Source organism: Diaphorina citri, unplaced genomic scaffold (assembly GCF_000475195.1).
Source record: "Diaphorina citri unplaced genomic scaffold, Diaci psyllid genome assembly version 1.1 scaffold1273, whole genome shotgun sequence".
Taxonomy (NCBI): domain Eukaryota; kingdom Metazoa; phylum Arthropoda; class Insecta; order Hemiptera; family Psyllidae; genus Diaphorina; species Diaphorina citri.
In genome coordinates, this window is record NW_007378702.1 from 54630 (window position 1) to 61773 (window position 7144).

Genomic DNA, 7144 nt, shown 5'->3' on the forward strand with positions numbered 1-7144 from the left:
ATTTTTTTTTTTTTTTTTTTTTTTTTTTTACGTACCTACTGTAGAGAAAACAATTTCGGTTTTGGGAGTCGAACCCTCGAACCCGAAACTCAGGGGTGCGAACTTGTCTGCTGTAATCTGTCATCCATTTTAAGTGGAGTCTATTTCCTCTAATGTTTTCTGAATGGGATCTGTCATTTTTTGCCTAAAAAATGTATAGAAATTGACATATTTGACATGTCCGTGATGTTTATCCCAAGCTACTGAAGGTCACTCACTACCAACTACCAGAAGTCACTTCATTCCTCCACACGCTTTTATGATTCTGAATACCTAAGGGTTTTTATTTCTTCTTCCCCTCTTTCTTTTCCCCCCTCCAAAGTTATACCACTCCAATGATACTGATGCTATGCTTAAACTTTCCAATCCTGATATTTTCAAAAGTCCATATTAAACATTTTTCCTCTCCCCTCCCTCCATATCCCCTCCATCTCCTTCCACTTTTCCTCCCTCCCCTCCTCGTTCTTTCTCTCTCCTTCCCTTTCGTCCCAGAACGCCAAGCTACCTTTTACAGGAAATTTTCCCCATTCGTTTCTCGCTTCTGAACTTCCGCTTTCGAAGCTCTCTCAAAGCTCCCAGTCGCGAGGAAGCACCGTCTTCTATTCCGGGGGAGAGCACACCGCACGCTCCAGGACGCATGTGTCATGAAACGCGCGTGCGAGTCGACTAATCCCCTCTCCTCGTTTACAGCACTTTATATACTCTTCCCCTCCCGTCTCGGCGCGTTCAAGATTTGAGGGGAAGTGGCGGGAGAGATAAATTCCCCCCCCCGCAACCCCCTATCCCCCGTTTCTCCTCCAGGTTTTTCTGAAAATTTATATTTTTCCTCTTTTTTCTTCCTTCGGTGGAAAAATAACGAAACCTCTCTCTCTCTCGTTCTCTCTCGCTCTCTCCCCATTTGCGAACGTGTCACCGGGTAGAACCTTTAGTCCCGCACGAGAAAAAGTTTATTGAAAAATAAAAAAAAAGTAGGAAATATTATTTTATTTATTTTTTTCACCTAGAAAGATAGCAAATTTCGTGACGTAAATTTTTTAGAAAAAAATATTTCGAAAAATCACAGTTCCAGTAGAAAAAATCCGTTCGATTTGATTGTGTAAATTTTAAAACTAAATTAAATAAGGTGAAAATTATTTCGTGTATTTTTTTTGACTGTGAGATTTAATTTTATCGTGTTTGGTGATAATTAGCTAGCGAAGTTCCGTGTTTAATTGTGTTCTCATTTAATTAATTACCTTTGAATTGGTGGATGATTTGATTTTCTCTTTACAACAGTTTAGCAAAATGGTAAGTCGTTTTATCGTCAATTAAAAAGTAAACTTGAAAATTATTTCACATTTGAATAAATAAGAAAGATTTGGATTCCAAAATTTGTTTACATTTTCTCTCCCTTTTTTTGTACCCGAGGAAAACAAATAATATTTTTTTTTCTTTTATCCAAATTGGAATTATGAAATTATGGTTATGATTATGAATATTATTTTTAGAACAATACCTACTTTCCCCATTGTTCTGAATATTTCATTTTTTCTACTCAGGGACAATTTATTAGAGAATTTTCAGTTGAAGGAATAGGAAAGAATATAATAAATTTTTCGAAGAAAAGAAGGAGAAAGGAAAATACCTAATGGAAGTCTTTATCTAAATTTCCAAAAATCATAGCTCCTAAAAAATTCATAGCATAAGAAACATAAGCATAAAAAAATCATACACGGTTAAATTAATAGAAGAGGAGGAGGAGGAGGAGGAGGAGGAGGAGGAGGAAGAGGAGAACATCACTATGATTTGCATTTTTTTCTTTCCTCATCTCCCTCTTCCTCTTTCCTGCACAGTCCATTTTCCTTGTTTGATTTCTGTCTTCTTCGTCTGCCTTTCAGTTCTCTTCTTCTTTTCCTCCTCCTCCTCCTCCTCCTCCTTTTTCTTCTCCTTCGTCTCTCTCATTTTTTGAAATATGTACCTACATAGGTTTTTCCTTGACTTTTTTCTTTGTACTTATTTTCTTCCGTGTTTGCTGCCTCGGTCCGTATTTACCAGATCGTCTCGACGTAGCTTAACCCATGTGGATTTTCCGTATTGAATGGTAAAAAAAAGTTTGACATCAGGTTTTTAGTGACTAAATCTGACTGAATCATTTTTCAAGTTTCCATTTCTTATCGTTTTGTATGCGCGCCTAGAATTAGTTTAGTTATGCAATGCGCTACAAAAATAAAGCAATACAACATCCTGCTCGAATGAGTCAAAAGTCCGTTTACTCCAGCAGTCAAAACAAGGTCTCACGTAGGTTTAAAAACAATAATATTGTATGACAAATTCACAAGCACAAAACAAATAGGTGGGTACATAACAATAATAACAAAATCAGCAATTCCTTGAGAATGCAATGTGAAGTAGCAGTTTTGCAAACCTCACTTGAAGAATTTTCTATTTAGTTTACTCTCTCTCTCTACCTCTCTTCCTCCTCCTTCCCCCTCCCTTCCTTCTCTTCCTTCTCCCTCTCTTTCCCTCTCTCCTTCCTTCCCCTCTGTCTCTCTCTTCCCCTATCTCGGTTTCTTTTCCGCATTTTTCTTTTCTTTCATGTCTTCGGAAAAAAATAAAGGAAATAATAATAAACTCTAGGAACAGCAGTAAGTCTAGAAAGAAAATAAAATGATGAAAGTCCGAGGGTAAGATGGTGAGAAGAAGGAGAAGAAGAAGAAGAAGAAGAAGAAGAAGAAGAAGAAGAAATAATAGAAAGTAAAAATAGACAGTACAGTAAAAAACAAGCTGGGCCCGTCCCTCCGCGGGAATTTTTTTAGCCCGTAGTTTATTCGATCGTGCTTAGAGAAAATCAGTACCTATGTACCTACCAGAGAGAGAGAGAGAGAGAGAGAGAGAGAGAGAGAGAGAGAGGGAGGGAGAGAGAGAGAGAGAACGGGAGAAGGAAGAGAGATAAACAAGAATGGGAGAAATGGAGAGGGGAGAATTCCAAATTGTGATGGAGGGGATTTATAAAAAGTGAAAGCTCATATGCCTCGTCTATAAATAGATGATAAACTTTTAATCCCTCCATTTTCACCCCCACTCCATTTTTTTCCCTGTGCCCACTAACTTTTTCCCCTCTTTCCACTCCTTTTTCCCCTCTTCCCACTAATTTTTCCCCTCTTCCCACTAACTTTTCCCCTTTTCCGACTAACTTTTTCCCCTCTTCCCACTAACTTTTTCCCCTCTTCTTCTTCTCTCCCTTTTCCCTCTTCTTCACCTAGGTGTCACTTTTGTCCCTCTCTTCAGTCCTATTTTGTCCCTCGATCTTTCTCTCCTCTTCCTTTTCTCCTGTTTTTGGTGACACTTTTTTCTCCCTCTCCCCCCCCCCTTATTTTGTCCCTGTATCATTTCGTCTCTCTCTCAGTTCAGTAGTGTGGTTCCTTTTTCTCTTAGGGGGGAATTGAATTCTCCTCGTCTATAAATAGATGATGAACTTTTAATCCCTTCATTTTCACCCCCACTCCATTTTTTTCCCTGTGCCCACTAACTTTTTCCCCCTCTTCCCACTAACTTTTTCCCCTCTTCCCACTCCTTTTTCCCCTCTTCCCACTAACTTTTCCCCTCTTTCCTTTTACTTTTCCCCTCTTCTTCTCTCCCTTTTCCCTCTTCTTCACCTTTCCCCGTTTATACGGGCTAGGTGTCACTTTTGTCCCTCTCTTCATTCCTATTTTGTCCCTCGATCTTTCTCTCTTCTTCCTTCTCTCCTGTTTTTGGTGTCACTCTTTTCTCCCTCTCCCCCCCCCCTTATTTTGTCCCTGTATCATTTTGTCTCTCTCTCAGTTCAGTAGTGTGGTTCCTTTTTCTCTTAGGGGGGAATTGAATTCTATTCTACTTCTCTCTTTCTCTCTCTCCCTTCTAATCTAATCCCTCTCACTTCTCACCCACCACATAGGTATTATTATTGGATACTTGGTTAGTTAATACAATAAATCCCTCGAAAAAATCTCTTTATGCACTTTTCCCCATGTTTCCTTTTTGATTAACATTTTCCTTTTTTTACTTTCAATTTTACATTTTTTTTCTTTTTTTTTTTTGAGGCCTAACTAATGTCTTCTATAATACCTAATTACACAAAGGCTCAACCTTTTTCCCCCATTTCTTTCTCTCTCTCTCTCATACCCTATCTTTTTCTCCTTTTCTCTCTCTCTCTCATACCCTATCTTTTTCTCCTTTTCTCTCTCTCTCTCATACCCTATCTTTTTCTCCTTTTCTCTCTCTCTCTCACCCTATCTTTTTATAACAATTTATAACTTTTTCAATGTTCCAAACATGTTAAGCCTTCCATTTCTCTCTCCCTCTCCCGTTATTTTACTCCTTCCTACTTTGTTCTCTGTTTCTCCCTCTTTCTTTTGTTCTCTGTACTTCTATTTTCTTTCTCTTTCTCTCCTTCCTCTCCCTCTCGTCCGTCTTTCTCTCAACCTTCTCCCTCGCTTTCTTCATCCCACCATCTGCCAGCCTAGTGAGCTTGGTTCATATAATGTCCTAAGTCCTAACATACATATATCCTAAGAGTTAGATCTCGGCCGCAAACCCGATTCCTATCCGGAGGCGATTTTATCCTTAAAAAAAAAAAAAATAAGTTTTCAAAGGGCTTAAAGACTGCTAGCGAACCAGTGCTATTCAAAAATTGTAGTCATAAAAACAAAAATTAGAAAAATAAATGTGGGCAGGTATGCCAATAAATGGTACGTTTTTTAGGTGGGCGAATAAATGGTACACTTACCCTATATCGTAAGAGTTAGATCTCGGCCGCAAACCCGATTCCTATCCGGAGGCGATTTTATCCTTTTTTTTTTAATAAGTTTCCATTATTTATATTTGAATGACAAAAAACTCAGAACATACATTTTTCTTATAAATGGTATACCCATCCGTATAAGCAGAGCTTGTGACACGGATGGGGAATAAACCTTATCCTAATCAGATAAGGTTTGTTCTGTCTTATCTTGTCTTCCTTCGCTCTTCGCTTTCGGGACAATAATACCTCAGTAGTCAGTTGAAGTTCCCTCTACTGAGATTACGGTTATGGTTCTATGAAAAAAAAAAAGTTCTAAACATTAAACGCGCTTTTTTCGTTCAACTATTCGTGGAACGCTGCCCCTTGTGACACGGATGGGGAATAAACCTTATCCTAATCAGATAAGGTTTGTTCTGTCTTATCTTGTCTTCCTTCGCTCTTCGCTTTCGGGACGATAATACCTCAGTAGTCAGTTGCAGTTCCCTCTACTGAGATTACGGTTATTGTTCTATGAACAAAAAAAGTTCTAAACATTAAACGCGCTTTTTTCGTTCAACTACTCGTGGAACGCTGCCCCTCCCCTCTCCTCCTTCCTCTCATTTCCCCTCCTCCAATTTTTCTTCCCTCTCCATTTTCCCTCGCTTAGAACATAATAATTTAAGCCAATAAAAACAATTAAAGTTGAAATTGAGAGAGAGGGAGAGAGAGAGAGAAAGAGAATTGTAACGGTTTTCCATACATTAATATCATGTGTGTGGTGGTTGTATGTATACAGGGTGTTTAAATGTCTTAAGAGTCACCCTGATTGGCCATGTTTGAACAAACGCAGGGCCTTTTATATTTTAAATTTTAACTGATAGCCCGACGCGACGACCGATTTTCCCTGAATACAGGCAACTGGACTGTAACAACATATATCTAACGAATAAATGGAGCAGTTGCAAATGGGTAAAAATTATAAATAAATGGTAGATTCCTATGTAAAAAGTTAGGAAAAATCCAAATCTGAGGTCGGTCAAAACTCCGAAAAAATAACTGTAAAAGGTCGAAAATTCAATTTTTATTTTCCGTTCTAATGAAAGAGTTTAAATCTGTGTGACGTCAGACTTTACGCAGTTGTTTTTTTCGTCCGTTAGGTAGCGCCACTATGCAAGCGCGCTAGCGGAGGGGCAGAAAGAACTGCGCAGAAACGTATGCGCACAAACACATTAATGCGTTGCCTGCGAGGGAGCTTTGCTCGGGACATTTGATGTGACGTCATCGAAGAAACGTATGCGCACAAACACATTAATGCGTTGCCTGCGAGGGAGCTTTGCTCGGGACATTTGATGTGACGTCATCGCCTACGGGAGCGTATACCGGGACGTCAAAGTTCTCGATTTACCGGTATTTTTTAAATGGTTTTATCTCGGTATCTAGAAGTCGTAGAAGAAAAAGAAAAAAATCCGTTGGTCCTCATTTTTCCTGCTCTATGACTTTGAAACATCACCCAAGCAAGCGCAACTGATCTATTGTGCCGAAAACAACTTGGACTTTGAAGTTTGCTCCGAAATCGAAGAGAAAAGGAGGACCAGATAGGAGAAAGACCAAAGAAGAAGAAGAAGAAGAAGAAGAAGAAGAAGAAGAAGAAAAAAAAAGTGTCAAAAAATTTGACACGAGAAATCTTAGTTCGGGTGTGAACTGACTTTTGATACACCCTGTATTCATGTGTTATTTATGCCCTATTTGTCTTTATTTATGTAATTTGTGTGTTATAATAAAGATATTCGTTTTCAAGCTTTTTACATTTGAATTTCCCAAGTATAATAATATGATCCACTTTTATTGTATCTTTCTATGTATGTATTTACATACAGCAGATACAAATGGTTTTTAGTGTCAAAACACGTTTTGAGGTCCCTAGAGCCTAAATCCAAAGTTTCAGCCATTGGTCCGTGTGTCTGTCTGTCGTTTTGAGGTCCCTAGAGCCTAAATCCGAAGTTTCAGCCATTGGTCCGTGTGTGTGTCTGTGTGTCTGTCTGTCTGTCTGTCTGTAAACAAAATACCTATCTCGAGAACGGTAATAGCTAGAGACTTGAAATTTGGTATGTAGCTGTCAAATGTGACAAGGATGCGACACGAAACTTTTGGTTAAGACCGGTGCAACGGTTGGCGGCATTTTACCGCTTTTTGGCGGTTTTCGGTGTAATTTAACAATATCTCGGGAACGGTATAAGCTAGAGACTTGAAATATGTAGTTCACAAATGTGACAAGGATGCAGCACAAACCGTTTGGGTTGATTCTTTCACTTGAAATTCGAGCAGAAAAAAATAAAAAAATCTGCATTAAATGAAACTGGTTTTACT